Source organism: Myxine glutinosa, chromosome 3 (genome assembly GCF_964187855.1).
Source record: "Myxine glutinosa chromosome 3, kmMyxGlut1.1, whole genome shotgun sequence".
Classification (NCBI taxonomy): domain Eukaryota; kingdom Metazoa; phylum Chordata; class Myxini; order Myxiniformes; family Myxinidae; genus Myxine; species Myxine glutinosa.
Genome location: NC_136263.1, coordinates 142,770,497 through 142,787,444, shown reverse-complemented (window position 1 = coordinate 142,787,444; position 16,948 = coordinate 142,770,497).

The window sequence follows — 16,948 nt, the reverse complement described above, 5'->3', positions numbered from 1 at the left end:
GGAGCTCCAACACAAAGCAGGCAATATAGGACTCACAGTTCCAATCTACGATCTCCGGGAATCACTCGTTCTCTTCCGGAATCACTCACTCGTACAATCCATAACTATAAACGATCAGCACAACTCGCTGTCGTGAGGCGTAACGAAAGTTCCCTCGCCTCGAGGCCTCGAACCTCCGAGCTGCGTCCGTATCATGAGATGGCGGCCGCGCTCTCTGACCCTCCACCAATCACGTCCCGACTCGCCTCCCAATCGCGTGAGGCTCCAAGGAGGTTACGTCAGTGGTGGGCGGGGCACTCATTTGGGTGAGAACAAAGGTGGTTTCACCGGGGGGGTTTCTCACAGTCCTCCCCCCCTAAGTAAAAACCCCGTCGAATAGACGGCGTTTTTAAAACCAGTATTTGTAGTAGGTGCAAATCACATGGCAAGATGATGGCGGGAATTGCTAACAGGCAATTAACGCAATTAACAATTACTAACACTTGTTAACAACAATAACGAAACAACGCAACAATACAACGCAACGCAATGGCGCAACACAATAACGCAACAATAACGCACTTATTAACGCAACAGGCAATTAACAGGCGTTAACAGGGTAAACAATGAACCAGTTTTTTTTTTTTTTCACACACAATATTAAACACCATACACCCCATTAACATCTACCCCACAAGAGTTACACTTCACCCAAAGCACAATAGAGAAACAAGGGAGCCAAACTCAAGGTGGGGAAACATTTACAGGAGGGAAACGGACCGAGACCTAGAGCGGCGGGTTCTCCTCCGGGGTCGAGAACGACAGTCATATGCGTAATGACCCCTTTCACCGCACTGGTAACATCGATCTTTCGGGTCGAACGGCCTGCGGACCAAAGGGCGTCTGAAACGAGGCCGCCGCGACATGCCATTCGACATCTCGACGCACACCCGCGATCCGCAAATTAACCTTCCATCAAGGGCTCTGACCGAATCTTCAGCATCTCGTGGATCTTCAAACTCAACAACTGCGAATCCAGGTGGGTTCCGAGCAACCCATACGTTGCGGAGTGGTCCGTAATGCCCGAAGACCCTCCCTAGCTCGGCTCTCGCTGCTCCATTGCCCAGGTTTCCCACATATACCTTAGCATTAGCGTTCCTGCTGAATCGCGACATGGCGGGAGCGGTCCCTGAGGAGCACGGCACCTGAGGTTGGCTTGACGGGAGGCTCGGGTGGACTTCAGCTGACGCAACGTCACCGTCGGAAACTGGAGTCGAGGCGCTAGGCTCCTCGGGCCAGAGTGAAGATATGTCTGACTCCGCCACTCTCTCCGCCTGTTTACTCTGGGCTCTAGGGACCCCCCCACAGGTCAGAGTCAATGACTCCTCCCTGGCTATGGCATCATTGCCAATCAGCAAGGAGACCCCGGGTATAGGGTAGTAGGGTACTACCACACAGGTCACTGGACCCTTAAAAATGTCACTCCGGACCTCGAGGAGGGCAAGGGGGTACCGGCCAAGAACCCGGTCAATGCCCCGAAGGAGGGTATACTCGCCGGTATAACGCATCTGAGAGGCCGGAACTACCCCCACCCGGAGAACACACCGTGTCGCCCCAGTATCCCGAAGGTATTTGGTCTCAAACTTCAGCATCGAATCGGGGCCACCCACTAAGGCTGTCCCTGAATACTCCTGATGCAGTGGATGAATGGAATTAGCCCCGGTGGCAGTGACCTCGGTCACCGATGCCACCGTCGTGTGCGAGGGCCCGGCGGATGAGTTCCACTGATCTCCCTCCGACTTAACAGGAGGGTTGCCTCGGTAGGCCAGACTGGCGGGATTAGAGAAACAGCGGTTTTCACCGTGCCCCACGCGTTTGCAGAAATCGCACCAGGGCCCTGCCCTGGTCTGCGGCTCGCGAGCGCCCCCAGTGGAGGTCATCGGAGAACCCTTCCCCTCGATCCAGCCGCCGGGCAGACGGGGGGCGGTCTTGATCGCAGACTCCTCCGTCTTACGAAGCGACTGCGTGACTTGCAGCATTTTGCACGCCAAAACATGTTTATCAATAAGGTTGACGCAGTCTGCCAAGGAAACAGTGTCTTTGTCGACAAGAAACAATGCTAAGTCAGGCGGAAGCTGTTGATCGATACGGTAACGCACCAGGAGTTCCGCAACCGCTTGAGGTAACTCCACCTTGCTCCCCTTGAACCATCTCTGCAGCTGTTCCAACAAGGCCCGCGAATGTTCCTCATAGGTTTGACTGGACTCACGAGTCCAGCTGAAAAAAATTCTCCTATAAATACATGCGGACACCGCATAGGCATTCAAAATCTCGGCCTTCAATGCCCTGTATTTGTTTGCGTCCTCGGTTGCCATCCTCGCATATACCTCCCTCGCCTTCTCAGATAGATGGCTCACAAGATGGCCGACCCACAAGCTCTCATCAATGCCACCGGCAGCCAACAACTTCTCCGCCATCTCCAGATACGCTTCTGGCTTCGTGTCTCCCGTCCAGTCCGGCAAACGAACATGAACAGTTTCCGGGACTCTTGCAGCAGACCCCTCTGCCCGCAGTCGTTCAGTCAACATTCGCAACTCATGCTCTCTGACGCGTTCAGCTTCTGCTGCCGCATGCTCTCTCTCTGCTGCCGCCGCACGCTCTCTCTCTGCTGCCGCATGCTCTCTCGCTGCTGCCGCACGCTCTCCCTCTGCTGCTGCCGCACGCTCTCTCTCTGCTGCCGCATGCTCTCTCTCTGCTGCCGCACGCTCTCCCTCTGCTGCTGCACGCTCTCTCTCTGCTGCTGCCGCACGCTCTCCCTCTGCTGCCGCATGCTCTCTCTCTGCTGCTGTCTCTGCTCTGTCATTCTCCCTGTTATACATGTCAAGTTGTTGAACCGGAGTCAGCCCGGTCCAGAAGGGCGAACGCATGCATTTGGTCATGATGGGATCGCTTCCTAACATCTCGGGTTGAGTGACCGGGTCAAGGCTGCTTGCGTCGCTCACCTCGCCACCCACGTGACTGTCAACATGATCAGGTTGAACTCTCACTTCCCTGGTCGACATAGCTTGGCTACGAGTTATCATACGACCAGGCACAAAACACAACCTCAAACACAACGCTCAAACACAACGCTCTGTTGGGGAAATACGACACAACTACGCAATATCACCCGCACATCAAATTGCCAATGAGAAAAATACCACGTACAAATACTCACGTTTTTTTTTTTTTTTTTTCGGTTGTTTGGAGGGATCCGAGGCTATTCGCTTATTCTTTGTCGGTTGTTTGGAGGGATCCGAGGCTATTCACTTCTCTGCCCAAGACAGCGTCCTACGGCGAGAAAGTTCCTCCCAGACGGCGTCCGCTGGTGAGAAGGCGATGAACAGATGCCAGAAGATGTCGTCCACTGCAGAATTCCCGTCTCAATCGAATGGCTCTTACTTGAATGATCCTAGGACGAGCAACCCATTTGTCGCGATCCCGCCTGGTAAATGTTCCCAGCACGGAATACGGACGTGAATGTCCGGGCTTCAAGTAATCCACGGAGTGGACAAAAGAGACGTAATCAACACAATTGTGTTTTAATCGGCCTTCTAGGGGTAAGGCACGATGCTTTATTGGCTCGATCACAAAAACCATGAAAGGTAACAAATGGAATAGGCTGCACAAGCCTGCAGGAACGGTCGGCCACAGACGCTCCAACAAGACGCAGGTAAGATCCTCGCGGCTCCAATCGACGAGCTCCGGGACTCGAAGGATACCAGGATGGAATACCACACAAGGCCGCCAGGAACGGTCGGCCAGGAGCTCCAACACGAAGCAGGCAATATAGGACTCACAGTTCCAATCTACGATCTCCGGGAATCACTCGTTCTCTTCCGGAATCACTCACTCGTACAATCCATAACTATAAACGATCAGCACAACTCGCTGTCGTGAGGCGTAACGAAAGTTCCCTCGCCTCGAGGCCTCGAACCTCCGAGCTGCGTCCGTATCATGAGATGGCGGCCGCGCTCTCTGACCCTCCACCAATCACGTCCCGACTCGCCTCCCAATCGCGTGAGGCTCCAAGGAGGTTACGTCAGTGGTGGGCGGGGCACTCATTTGGGTGAGAACAAAGGTGGTTTCACCGGGGGGGTTTCTCACAATATATATATATATATATACGTATATATACATATACATATTGTTATGTCTGGGGGTAAAGGAATATCTAGAGCCAAGTAGAACTGCATAGGTAACATGCTCCAACTGTCGCGATAGGGAATCTACCCTGTAATAAGTTTATTTTTTTTTTTTATTTTTTTTTTTTTTTGTATACAAGGTCGAGGCTCGTGAAAGAGCGAACATTAATCACACAGAAAGACAAACCGACACATAAAACATATAACATAGGGAGCGGTAGACAAGATGGGGAGAGAGGGGGAAGGACACAAACACAACATTTGAGAGCAGGGACCGAGAGACATGGAGACATCGAGAGATCTGAGAGAGGGCGAGGGCTTTGGGGGGGGGCGTGGGAAGGGGGCGGTGGGAGAGGTATAAAACATATGGACACTGCCAGGACTTCCAGGAAAGAAGTTGGAATTTCAAACAAGGTGGATCTGGGGTGAATTAGCGGGGGTAGAAAAGATCAAGGTTTTGGATGGGGGAAGATAAGAGATGGTGGTGAACAGCTGTTTTAAAGACCTGGAGGGAGGAGTGGGATTGAAGGGAGTGAGGGAGTTTGTTCCAGAGGCGGGAGAAAAGAGGAATGAAAGAGTGAAGGTGAGCAGAGAGCCGAGATTTCGGCAGTTTAACCATCAGAGGGTTGCTGGCAGATCTTGTGCGACCTGTAGGAATATTTGGGGGACAGAGCACAGAGAGAGCTGGGGGTGCAAGGCCGGAGAGGAGTCGGTAGAAGACAGAAAGACCACCTACCTGCCTGCGGTGAGTGAGTGAAAGGCCCTCAGAGATAGCTTCATCGCGGGTGATTCCAATAATTCTGAAAGCTTTGGTTTCAACAGCGTGAAGCCGAGCTAGGTGTGAGGCAGGAGCACCGGCCCATAGGGGAGAACAGTATTCCATTGAGCTGCGGATGAAAGCCATGTATGTGGTGAGGAGCTCAGGTGTGCCGAGGAAGGACTTCGCACGACGGAGGATGCCCAGTCGGCGACTGGCTTTGGAGGCCAGCTTGGAAATGTGGTTTTCCCAAGAAAGATCATGGCAGATAGTGAGACCCAAAATCTTGAGCGACAGAACTTCTTGGAGAGGATTGTTGAGAAAGTAGATGGGAGGGTTGTCCAGTCTATATTTTCGGAGAGACATAGTAAGAGTGTGAGATTTGTCAGGATTGAAAGACATGTTCCACTTGTTTGACCAGTCTGTGATTTTGTCCAGGTCTTCAGAGAGTGAGGAGGCAGCAGACTGCCGATCTGAGGGAAGAGGAATGGAGCGGCAGAGAGTGGAGTCATCAGCAAAGAGATAGAGAGGATTTTCGAGAGAGTCAGAGAGATCATTGATGAAGACCAGAAAAAGCACGGGGCCCAGAACACTGCCTTGGGGAACTCCAGCCTGAACAGGAAGAGGAGATGAGAGAAACCCATTCAGGGCCACACGTTGACGACGACTAGAGAGGAAGTCCGCCAGCCATGCGTGGAGATTTCCATGGATACCAAAGGAGGAGAGTTTGGTGAGCAGAGCGGGGTGCCAGACCGTGTCGAAGGCACGTGATATGTCGAGGGAGACAGCTCTAATTTCCTGTTTGGCATTGAGGACCTCCATCCATTGTTGAGACAGCAGAAGCAGCATGTCCAGAGTAGAGTGACCTGGTCTGAAACCAAATTGATGATCAGAGATCAAGCCATTGGAGAAGAGGAAAGATTTCATATCCGAAGCAATGATGGATTCCATGACTTTGCTGATAATTGGGAGAAGGCTGATTGGTCTGTAGTTGCTAGGATCTGTTTTTGCACCTTTTTTGTGCAAAGCGGTGATGTTGGCTGATTTCCAAGCCGATGGCAGTTGACCTTGAGCAAAAGAGAGGGTGAAGAGAACAGAGAGAGGGTGAGATAGAGCAGCAGAGCAGGATTTTAGGACCCGTGGGCTGATGCCGTCGGGTCCAGTTGCAGAATCAGAGTCGAGGGTTGACAGAAACTTTTCCACCTTGTCAGGAGGAAAGGACACGGAGTCCAGGAGCAGCAGGGTATGACTGGGTATGGTGGGTACAGAGAGGGATGGGTTTGGGACACAAGATTTAGAGGCAAACACAGAGTTGAGGCATTCAGCTTTTTCACGTGCGGAGTCAGCTGTGTAGCCGTTTGAGGTAAGGGAGGGGATGGAGGGGGAACAAACACCAGAAACGGATTTGACCAGACGCCACCAGGATTTGGAAGAGGGAGACAGATAAGAGAGTTCGGTCTTGAGAATGGAGAGATATTGTTTCCTGGCTCTCCTGAGGGTGGACACACACTTGTTTCGGGCTTTGTGAAAGGAAATGAGATTTCCTTCCGTTGGATTTGCTTTCCAGGAGACGAAGGCAAGTTGTTTCTGGGCAACAGCCTCACCACAAGATTCCGTGTACCATGGACGGGAGGAAGGGTATGACAACTGAAGACGAGATGGGATAAATCTGTGCATGAGAGAGAGCAATTTACTTTGGAAGAATTCCCAGGATGAGTTGATGTCAGAGGTGGTAGAGATGGGAGACCAGTCCAGATGATTGATGGCTGCTTGAAGACCGTGCCAGTTTAGTCTAGTAGGAAGACTAGGTCCCCCTGCACCCCCCGGAGATATACTTCTAATCAGTGTTTCTAGATTGGAAAAAATGTGTAGAAAATGACTAGCTATGGCCCCAAGCTGAACAAATGTCCCACATACCATTTTTATGCAAATTACTGCTGCAAATTTTATGCAAAATTATGCAAATTTTATGCAAATTTTTGATGAGGAGTAGAGTTGAGGGGTCTTTGAGGGCTTCATCGAGGTGCTCTCGGTTGCAAGACTGGGTCATTCTGAGAAGCACAGCAGGGTCAGAGATCATGATGTTCTCCTCCTCAGTGAATCTCTCCATCAACAGCCTCTCCATTGCCTCACACACTGTTTTGAGGCAAAAGAGGGACTTTGCGTAGGCCTTTCCACTGAGAACACCTTTGAGAGATCCACTTGTTACTAGTTGTGCCTCAAAGAGAATCTCTGCATATCCAGAACCACGCATCTTGTGTCCAGTGAGCATCCCGATGTAGTTCATGGATGTGTGGAAGGGTCCAATCGTTACTACATGACTAGCAAATTCATTTGGCCAGCGCCAGATGATGGGAAGGGCTTTCATGCAGACACCCAGATCAAATGTATTCAGGACCCATCTCTGACCCACCTCAGCAGTTGCTGCCTCGGAACGCTTCAGTAGCTCACGAACAACTGCGTTGTCTGTGATCGGTCTGTGCCTGGTGCCTGCATGGCATGGCAATGGCCTGCAGCCTGTGCCTGGGCTAGGGGGTTTCACCTCTGCAACTGGTTCTCCCCCACCCAGCAAATCAACAGTCGACTACTGCACGCCTATCCACCAACCGATCACAGACAACGCAGTTGTTCGTGAGCTACTGAAGCGTTCCGAGGCAGCAACTGCTGAGGTGGGTCAGAGATGGGTCCTGAATACATTTGATCTGGGTGTCTGCATGAAAGCCCTTCCCATCATCTGGCGCTGGCCAAATGAATTTGCTAGTCATGTAGTAACGATTGGACCCTTCCACACATCCATGAACTACATCGGGATGCTCACTGGACACAAGATGCGTGGTTCTGGATATGCAGAGATTCTCTTTGAGGCACAACTAGTAACAAGTGGATCTCTCAAAGGTGTTCTCAGTGGAAAGGCCTACGCAAAGTCCCTCTTTTGCCTCAAAACAGTGTGTGAGGCAATGGAGAGGCTGTTGATGGAGAGATTCACTGAGGAGGAGAACATCATGATCTCTGACCCTGCTGTGCTTCTCAGAATGACCCAGTCTTGCAACCGAGAGCACCTCGATGAAGCCCTCAAAGACCCCTCAACTCTACTCCTCATCAAAAATTTGCATAAAATTTGCATAATTTTGCATAAAATTTGCAGCAGTAATTTGCATAAAAATGGTATGTGGGACATTTGTTCAGCTTGGGGCCATAGCTAGTCATTTTCTACACATTTTTTCCAATCTAGAAACACTGATTAGAAGTATATCTCCGGGGGGTGCAGGGGGACCTAGTCTTCCTACTAGACTAGTTGGCCTGAGTGAAATGCCAGACTCGTCGACGCTGAGCAGGCTCCCTGAGGATGGTCAGAGAGATGTCCACTTTAACAAGGACATGATCAGATGATCCGATCGGAGCAGAAGAAGAGCAGCAGACATTTTCAGGGAAGTTAGTCATAACCAAGTCCAGAAGAGAAGATGTTCCGTTGACTGAGATCCGGGTCGGGAAATTGACAGATTGTGTCAGTCCCAGTGAGTCGCAGAAGTCCTTTGCTGAGGAGCCATGGCTGGTGAGAGAGGTACCCACACCCAGCCAACTGGCATGATGACAGTTGAAATCACCACATATGAGGAAGAGAGAGTTGGGATGAGTAGATAGAAGTTGGTCCATATCATCAGACAGCGAGATGTAGATGGAGTCATCACTGTTTGGTGGACGGTACAACACACATATGAACAAGAGGTGGGAGCGAAGGGGAAGCCGTAGCCAGAGGTATTCCTGGGGGTGAGGTGGAGAGAGTGCAGTGCAGGGCGAGTGAGGAAGAGAGTTTTTGATAAAGATAGCAACCCCGCCTCCAGGACGAGGCTCAGGTCTATCATACCGGAGGAGGGAGTAGCCCGGGAGAGATACTATGGAATCAGAGACATCATAAAGGAGGAAAGTTTCTGTTAAGCAGATCACGTCTGGTTTGACAGAAGCAACCTGTATGGAGAGATCAGTTAAGTTTGAACGAAGGCCCCGGATGTTTGAGGTCCATACCGTTAATGAAGAGGAAGGGGGAGCATCAGATACAGAACAGGGGGGAGGAGGGGTAGGGTAAGATGTGGAAGAGGTGGAAGAGGTAGGGAGAGCTGTTGAAGGTGTGTCAGAGATTTCAGAATAGCTCGGAGAAAGGGAAGGATGGGGCGGACAAAAGGTTTGATGGTGATTGGGTGAGCCACAATGAGGTGTTATTTGAGGAGGGGGAAGAGCGAGGCAGAAGGTTGGGGGAGATGGAGGTGTGAGTTTGAAGGGGGAAGAAGCGGGGAGGACGCTTTGAGGAGGGGGAGTGAGAGGGGGGAAATTGAGAAGCAATGAGGGTGGGGAGATTTGAAGGGGAGGGGTGAGGGGGAAGTTTGGGAGGGAAGGGGCAAGGGGAGGGATTTGAAAGGGATGGGATATGGGGGAGATTTGGAGGGGAGGGGTGAGGCAGGAGTCTAGGAGGGGAGGGGCGAGGGGGCGTCTTGGCGGGGAGGGGTGAGGGGGTCGTTTAGGAGGGAGGGGGCAAGGGGGGAGATTTGAAAGGGATGGGTGATGGGGAAGATTTGGAGGGGAGGGGTGATGGGGAAGATTTGGAGGGGAGGGGTTATGGGGAAGATTTGGAGGGGAGGGGTGAGATTGGATTTTTGAAAGTGTACGATTTATGGGAAACGAACATTTATTGCAAAATGAGTTGCTTGTGACCTTCGAGTTAAAAATACGTTTAAGGACGCTGGATGGAGGATGGAGTGCAGGAGAGTTTAGGGAATGTAGAAAAAAGGCACTATAGGAGATGGATATTTTTTTTGGGATGAATTGATTTGGTGAGCAAGTCGAAAGCAGCCTTTTAAAGAAGAAGAAGAAAAAGGTGTTATAAAATATGACGGAATACATAACTTGAGGGGAAAGTGTAAACATTGAAGGTTAATGAGTGAAAACTATCTGGGGAAATGGGGGAGAAACACGTGGTCGAAGAACGAACGAACGAATAAGAATGAATAAACGAATGATAACAGAGAAGGAAAATGTTTTTTTTTTTTTTTTTTTTTTTTTTTTTTGAGTTGAGATTTACACAAGGAAGTAGGTAGGCTATGGGTGAAAAGCCTGGGAATACAGAGAACGAAAGTTATTGGATCACAAAAGACGGACCGCTGAGATAAAAAACAAAGCCTCAAGGTTGTACAGTGCACACTGTACAAGGCCTCAAGACACGACACGGCAAACAGACGATCAATTTATGAAAGATAAACACCGAGAAACAACCAAAGTTGCACACAATAACTTCACACACCGAAAGATAAATACAGTTTCGACAAAATACAATTGTGAACAGACTTAACTTCGAAAAACGTGGAGACCGTGTGGAGCTTCGAAAATCCCTGCCGCCGTCTCCAAGATCTCGCGAGAGTCCAGTCCTAAAGTTCTGTGCTTTCGGCGGTTTGTCGGGATAAGAGTATACCTGTGAACATACAAGGATGTTCGTGTGTTAAATAGTGTAGGGACTAAGATAAACCCCTGTGTGTCAGACCTGGAAATCATTCCTTTGTCCCTTATGGCAACGCACTCCTATAAACACTTAGATAGGTCCTTAGTGCACACATTAATTAGTTCCCCTCCCTTACCACAACGACTTTGGAAAACAGGCAGAAAGCCAGGACGGGGCACCGCTGATGGGGCCACAGCCAGCCACACCACCAGCTGGCCTAGCATCCAGCCTCGTGGCAAGGCTGGGAGCCACGCCCAGGAGGAATGTTGATTGGGCAGGGGGAGGGGCGAGCACCAGCAGTGCGGGAGGACTCGGCCAATGAGAGGGTGCCAGCAAAGGAGAACATTGGAGGAGAGACGACGAAGGTCATAAAATGGCGCACTGGACGGCATTTTGGCTCTCTGCTCTCTTGGCTATGCGGTTTTCATAGCGTGCAGTCACATTTGCTCTCCTGTGGCCCTCTCTCCCTTTTGGCCCATTCTTCTTCGCTGGTCTCTTGATGCTGCACGACGTCTTTTGGTCTCTGCGCTTCTCTTCTTCGTGCTGACGGTTCACTCTTGGTGTGGAGTGGTGCTTGGAGCGGTGCTCGGCCCTTCGCGGTGCTGTTGGTGCAGGGAGTGAGTGTTGGTGCTGAGCGGGCGGGACCTCGTGGTGTGCAGCGGAGCGAGTTGCATCGGGGCCTGGCAAATCATGCTAGCAGACGAAGGGTTTCTTTGCGCCGGAGCTTGGAGCCACGTGTGGGCCAGACGACGAACAGATAAGGCCACACCCCACATTCCCCGAACATAACGAACGTTTTATTTTTCGTAATTCTTTCCCTCGTCTGTATCCGAAATCTGTCGTGTGGGGTCATCCCGATTAGGACATTTATTACTGGCGCATGCTTTTCTTGTCCCGCTATCCTTGTGAATAAACCCTTGTATTATTTTTCTGTATATATCTGAACGCAGTTTCCATGTGGTTTATTTAACAGGTAAGACTGCAGGGATCTTGCGCCACCCCTCCATCCCACGCAATTTTGTGTAGCTTTCCGCCATTGAGTTTTCACCTCGAGAGCTAAGGCCTTCGCAATCAGCTTCCGTGACCGTCTGATTTTAATCAAAGGCGGGCACACGACAATATATTTATATACATATATATATATATACAGTGAAACCTTGACTCACGAGTTTAATTCGTTCTGTGACCGAGCTCGTAACTCAATTTGCTCGTTTCTCAAATTAAATTTCCCCATTAAAATGAATTGAAATGCTATTAATCTGTTCCAGCCCCCCAAAAACCACACCAATTTTTTTTGAAATATACAGTATATATAAAAATATCTCGCGCTTTATATTTCACCTGTATGCAGCATACAAGTTGGCAGGATGGCCTGGACTGGAGGTACGCACACTTGACTCTAAACTGTCCAGCCTGGGTTTGAATCCCGACCCAGCTATAACCTGTCATGTCGGTGTTTCACAGGCAGGGTGATTCATCAATGTGTGTACCGCTAAACTGGGCGCCCCGTTTGCGTCCCATTAGTTGTTGGATGTTAAGGATCTCACCGTGTCTTCCACAAAGAGAAGGCGAGCTATCGCCGGCACTCTGAACAAGTTGTGGCCTGGCATGCTCTTCTCCTCTGCCGTTATATACGTCCTCCTTGGCATCTTTTTCCAGAAGAGCCCTGTCTCGTCACAGTTGAAGATTTGCTGGGGGATGTATCCTTCGGCTTCTATCAGTTCGGCAAAAGTTACAATAAAATCTTCAGCTGCCTTCACATCCGAGCTTGCTGCCTCACCATGCCTGACGACGGAGTGAATGCCGGTCCTCTTCTTAAAATTATCAAACCATCCCCGACTGGCTTTGAATGACTCTTCTGATGCCTCGTCCGTTGATGTTCCCGCCGTCTGCTGCACCAAATCCCCGTAAATGTCTCGTGCCTTCTCACAGATGATGCTCTCGGTCACGGTATCTCCTGCGAGCTGCTTCTCCGTCAACCACACAAACAACAACTTCTCCATCTCTTCATGGACAGAGGTCCGGAGCTTTGAAATAATCTTAACGCCCTTGGCTGGCGTTATAGCCTTTATCGACTCCTTCTGCTTCAAAATCGTACATATCGTAGAAGTACTACGATCGTACTGCCTCGCCAAGTCGACAACACGCACACCTCGCTCATGTTTTTCGACTATTACGTGTTTTATATCCAAGCTCGCTCGCTCGTAACTCAGATCTCGGCTCGCATTACAAAGCAAAAAATCGACCGAGCGGCGGCTCGTATCTCGGAAAACTCGTAAGTTGGTGCACTCGTAAGTCAAGGTTTCACTGTATATATATATATATATATATATATATATATATATATATATATATATATATATATATATATATATATACATACAGTCACGTGAAAAAGTAAGTACACCCCATGTAAAGTTTTGACTTTTTCAACATATTTCAACATACAGCTATTTGATCTTCATTTCAACAATATTGATAGATAAAGGTGATATAATATAACAAATATCATGAAACATTTACATTTTGTAGTCCATTGTATAATTTATATAAACATAAATGCAAATTTCACATGTGGAAAAAGTAAGTACTGTAGGATGTAAAAGTGTAAGAAAAAGTAATCTATAAATGCTTTAAAAACTACCAGGACAAAGTGAAGTTTTATTCTGGTGTTAAGAAATTCTGGATCATTGACAATTCCAAACCGGTAATCGACAGTATCCATAACATTTACAACGAGGGTACGGCAAAATGTCTTTCAACTTTTGATTTCTCCACATTGTACACAAACATTCCACATGACAAGCTAGTAACCGCATTGGACAGAGCAATAGATAAAGCATTTGCAGGAGGTAATAAAGTATACATTAATGTATATCAAAATAGAGCACACTGGTCTGTAAAGGATTAATCAATATTCATGCAGTTTTTCAAAAAGTAAACTCAAAGAAAGTATTCGATTTCTGCTAAACAACAGTTTCTTTACATTTGGCAACAAGATACTCCAGCAGACAGTGGGCATACCCATGGGTTCAGATCTGGCCCCTTTCTTTGCAAATTTGTTTCTGCACATGTACGAGTTTGATTGGGTCCAGAACATGTGCAGGAATAAATTAACAACTGCACGAAGAAGTGGAAACATCTTCAGGTTCATTGATGATTTGTTGGCAATTAATGATGGATTTATATTTGATCAGCTTCATGATGATATATATCCAAAAGAACTTGAATTAAAAAAGGAAAACCAAACTTCCACTTCAGTTTCCTTTTTGGAATTACAAATTGATATCCATAAGAATAAATTTTACACCAAATTATTTGATAAACGAGATGCTTTTCCATTCCACATTGTCCGAATGCCTTTCGTAGACAGCAACATTCCCAAAAAGCTATTTTATGGAATGGTTGCAGGTGAAATAATTAGGACTGTGAGAGCAACCACACACAGCTCTGAACTGGTCAATAAATTACAACAACTAGTCAGACGTATGCTAGCACAGGGGGCTACAGTTGGTAGATTAAAACAAGTTTTCTTTAAAATCACAAAAAGGCACCAAATCGAATTAGTAAAATACAATAGAATCGTAATAATATTATTCATGAGATCTTTATGTAAATACAATACAATATAATAATTAAATATTCTACAAATCAATGTTGCAAGGAATCAGTGGTTGCTAGGATACGACAGCATGCAAAAAACCGTTATAAATGACAGTTTGAACATTCGAAGTGCAGTTTGATCGAGAGGTAGGTGGTGTGGTCGTGCTGGTTGGTAGATATGGTTTATTTAAGGTAAGATGTGCATGATTTAATGATATTATCATATTATCGAGTGTGTAAGGAAAGTTATAAATATATGATAATAAAGCGCGGCGTTACGCGCGCTGCTTGTGAGCAAGGAGGAAGCGGACAAGCGGTAACATATAAACGTCTTTATTGTAAGACTACACTGTAACACTGAAATGCTCCGGGCTGGTCGCCCGGTGTATCCATGAGGCCACGCCTACCCCTCGGGCGTGGCCACCGCCCACTTGGTGCGTGGAATGATGTCACCACGCCAGTGGGCTTTTGTGTCCGCCACACGCGCCCCCCCAAGAATTCCCACGCACCTGGAGGGCCAGTTTGCGGGGCAGACGAATGACCCGGCCGAAGCGCCCCCTGGCGATCGGCGGCGTCCGGGGTGCAGGGATGCCAGGTGGGATGCCCCTGGCTGCCCCTGGGATGGGTGCAGGACCGGGGGGCGGCGTGGCGGCGGGGCTGGGCGGTGCCGGGGGTCCACCCGCAGGAGGGCGGCCCTGACGTGGGGGTCGGGCCACTGGCGGTGGATGGTCCACATCGAGGTGGGCCGGCTTGAGGCGGTCTACCGAAACGCGGTCAGGAGTACCGCCGATGTCCAGGGTGAAGTGCTTCGCCCCGGTCTCCAGCACGCGGAAAGGCCCGTCGTACGGGGGCCGCAGTGGTGTCCGATGGGCATCGTGGCGGACGAAGACGTACTCCGCCGTGCGAAGCTCCGGGGCGACGTGCGTCGGTGGGTGCCCGTGGCATGCCGTTGGCACCGGGGCGAACCTCTGGGCGGTCTCTTGCAGAGCGGAGCGCTGCTGTGCCGCGGACCATGGTGCTGTGGAGTCGGGGAGGAACTCGCCCGGCACCCGCAGCGGTTGCCCGAAGACCAACTCCGCCGCGGATGCGCGCAGGTCCTCCTTGGGCGCCGTCCGGAGGCCCAGCAGGACCCAGGGGAGCCTGTCGACCCAGCCGCCGTCGCGGAGGGTGGCCCGGAGCGCGGCCTTCAATGAGCGGTGAAATCGCTCACACAGGCCGTTAGCCTGGGGGTGGTAGGCCGTGGTTCGGTGCAGCCGGACCCCGAGCCCCTGCGCAACCGCCCCCCAGAGCTCCGAGGTGAACTGGGGGCCGCGGTCGGATGAGATGTCTGAGGGGGCGCCGAACCGGGCGACCCAGGTGGCGATGAAAGCCTGCGCGACATCGGCCGCCGTTGTCGACGCCAAGGGCACGGCCTCCGGCCACCGGGTGGTGCGGTCCACCATGGTGAGGACGTAGGTGAAACCCCGCGAGGGGGGCAGAGGTCCCACCAGGTCCACGTGGACGTGGTCAAACCGGCGTTCCGGCACCGTGAACGGGGCCAACGGGGCCTGGGTGTGCCGGTGCACCTTGGCGCGCTGGCACGCGAGGCACGTCCTGGCCCAGCCGCGGACGGCCTTCCGGAGGCCATGCCAGACGAACTTGTCGGCGATCAGCCTTTGGGAGGCCCTCGCGCCCGGGTGGGACAGGCCGTGGATGGCGTCAAACACCTGGCGCTGCCAGCCCGCGGGCACGATGGGGCGAGGACGCCCGAGGGAGACGTCGCACAAGAGGGCCACGCCCGCGCCGTCGAACGGCACCTCGGTGACGCGGAGGACCGTGACGGCGGTCCGCAAGGCCTGGACGTCGGGGTCAGCGGCCTGGTCCGCTGCCATCCGGGCATCGTCGATGCCGAGGTGGACTGCGTGGGCGACGGCCTGGGAAAGGCAATCTGCCACCGGGTTGTCCTTCCCCGCGACATGCTGGATGTCCGTCGTGTACTCGGACACGGCCGAGAGGTGACGCTGCTGCCGGGCCGACCATGGCTCGGTGACCTTGCCCATCGCGAAGATCAGCGGCTTGTGGTCGACGAAGGCAGTGAACGCCCGGCCCTCGAGCAGATGGCGGAAGTGCCTGACCGCCAAGTGAAGTCCGAGCAACTCGCGGTCGAAGGTACTGTAACGGCGTTCGGGCGGGCGAAGCTGCCGGCTAAAGAACGCCAGCGGTTGCCAAGCTCCACGCACCCATTGCTCGTGCACCGCGCCCACCGCGTAGTCCGAGGCATCGGTGGTGAGGGCGATCGGTGCATCGGGCGCCGGGTGCGCGAGCATGGTGGCGTTAGCCAAGGCGAGCTTCGCGCCCGTGAACGCCGTGTCCATCTGCTCAGTCCAGGTAACGTCGCCTTTGCCCGGCTTACCTCGGAGAGCTTCGTGCAGGGGGCGCAGGAGCTGGGCGATACGGGGCAGGAACCGATGGTAAAAGTTCACCATGCCCAGGAACTCCTGCAGCCCTCTGATCGTGCGGGGGCGCGGAAACCCCTTCACCGCCTCCACCTTGGCCGGCAGGGGGACGGCTCCGTGCCTGGTGACACGGTGCCCCAGAAAATCGATTGTGGCGGCGCCGAACCGGCACTTTGCGGGGTTCACAATCAGGCCATGCTGGCCCAGGCGTTCAAAGAGTGTGCGGAGGTGGTGTAGGTGCTCTTCGCGGGACGCGCTGGCGACGAGGATATCGTCCAGGTAGACATAGACAAAATCCAAGTCGCGCAGGACGCTGTCCATCAGTCGCTGGAACGCCTGAGCCGCATTCTTTAGACCGAAGGGCATGCGCAGGAACTCGAAGAGTCCGAATGGCGTGATGACCGCCGTCTTCGGGACGTCCTCCAGCCTGACGGGGACCTGATGGTAGCCGCGTATGAGGTCCACCTTCGAGAAGAAGGACCTGCCCGCCAAACGGGCGGAA